A 2,327-nucleotide genomic window follows, 5' to 3' on the forward strand; every position below is an offset into this window, starting at 1 on the left:
TTCTGATAATCGATCCAACACAACAATTGTTCGATCAAAATTCTGAATCTTCGGAATCCCGGATTGTCCGAGATCCAGACCGACTGTCGGTTTAATTTTGGAAAAACCCGAAGACTGGAACGGACGGTCCAGAGAAATACGTGGAACCTGTTCGTTCGGTTCTTCGACTATTTGTGGTTCTCGAACTTCTTCGAGATCTATTCTACTCCCACTGACTCTCTTGGAGACGAACTCTCTCTCCAAGAAAGATCCATTCCGAGCAACAAACACTTTGTTCTCAGATGGGTTGTAGAACCAGTACCCTTTAGTTTCCTTAGGGTAACCCACAAATATGCATTTATCAGACTTGGCGGATAGTTTATCAGAAGCCAGACGTTTCACGTAAACGTCACATCCCCAAATCTTCATAAACGCTAACCTGGGACGTTTCCCAGTCCGTATCTCATATGGAGTCTTCTGAACCGACTTTGTTGGACAGTTGTTCAGTATAAGCGCTGCTGTTTCCAAAGCATATCCCCAGAAGGATTTAGGAAGAGAGAACAAAGTGTTTGTTGCTCGGAATGGATCTTTCTTGGAGAGAGAGTTCGTCTCCAAGAGAGTCAGTGGGAGTAGAATAGATCTTGAAGAAGTTCGAGAACCACAAATAGTCGAAGAATCGAACGAACAGGTCGAAACAGTTCAACCTGTATCACGAGTTGTTGAGACAGCACCTCCTAGTGAACCTCGGAGATGATCGAAGCAACTTGATCGTCTTGCCAAGTTGGTTCTGTACCTCGTTTCTGAAAATCTTGAACAATTCAAGCGTTTCAGACTTATGTCTCATCAAGTAGACATAACCGTACCTACTGAAATCATCAGTAAACGTAACAAAGTACAGATAACCTCCTCTAGCGGGAGAGCTCATAGGACCGCATACATCACTATGTATGAGTTCTAACAACTCTGTAGCCCGTTCTCCTTTTCCAGAAAAAGGAGATTTTGTCATCTTGCCCATCAAACAAGAATCGCACGATTCAATTGACTCATAATCAAAAGAATCAAGAAGTCCATCAGAATGAAGCTTCGCTATGCGTTTCTCGTTGATGTGACCAAGTCGACAATGCCAGAGATAGGTCGGATTTAAGTCGTTCGGCTTAAACCGCTTGGTACTAACATTATAGATCAACCTGTATCCAGATGGTTCATCTTCCAAAATATAAAGGCCATTAAACTGGTAACCCTTACCATAGAATAAATCGCCTCTATAAATGGACAGACATTTGTTCTCAATAACAAATCTGAAACCATCTGAGTCTAAGCATGAAATCGATATGATGTTCCTACTGATGGCAGGTACAAAATAACAATCATGCAGCTCCAATACTAGGCCAGAAGGTAAAGTCAGATCATAAGTCCCGACGGTTAATGCAGCAACTTTTGCTCCATTCCCGACACGGAGATCTACTTCTCCCTTCGCCAATTGTCTACTTCCTCGTAGTCCCTGCACATTTGCACAAATGTGCGAGGCACATCCGGTATCTAATACCCATGATGAAGAAGTACATAAGTTGGCCTCTATAACGAAGATACCAGAAGTTGAAGCTTCTGCAAGCTTCTTCTTCCTTTGATCTTCCAGGTAGAGTCTGCAATTTCTGTACCAATGCCCAATGGCATGACAGAAATAACACTCTTCCTTCTTGGGTTTGGGCTTAGGCTTAGTGACAACACTTGTCAATTTCCTTTTGCCCTTACCTTTGGAACGCTTTCTCTTGCTGGAACTCTTTCCAACAATCACCATATCATTCTTCCCTTGGCTCCCAGCTTTCTCTTGGAATGACATATTCAACTGATCAACCATCAATGAATTGTCCATGTCATCTAATTGCTCACGCAATTCCGAAGACATCTTTCCAAGCATCAAGCTGGACACGTCCAGATCATCATCCACATGCTTCCAATAAGCATCAATGATCGATCCAGAAGCCTTGGTCAGAGGCTTATCCTTCATAAGGATAGATCGCATGGTGAGATAAAACAGATTCCTGCAACAGATATGTTCTACAGAAAAAGACAGACAAACAGACAGAAAATATGCAAGTCACTTAGTACACTTACTAACACAGATAATAGATGCAATATGACAGGCTCCCACTAAGAAAAACACCCTCAATGAGTTTCCAAGTGAGCTAGGATCCATATTTCACATGCTTTTGAGTCAGCTAGGGCATGACGCTCAAAACCATGCTATTTAGGTAGACAACACTTTGTCAATCACATCCTATGTGATTCCTAGATGAGATGGGATAGTGATACGCTATCACTGCATGTTCCTCATCCCATCCTTACCA

This window comes from Tarenaya hassleriana, unplaced genomic scaffold, assembly GCF_000463585.1.
Source record: "Tarenaya hassleriana unplaced genomic scaffold, ASM46358v1 Cleome273, whole genome shotgun sequence".
Taxonomy (NCBI): domain Eukaryota; kingdom Viridiplantae; phylum Streptophyta; class Magnoliopsida; order Brassicales; family Cleomaceae; genus Tarenaya; species Tarenaya hassleriana.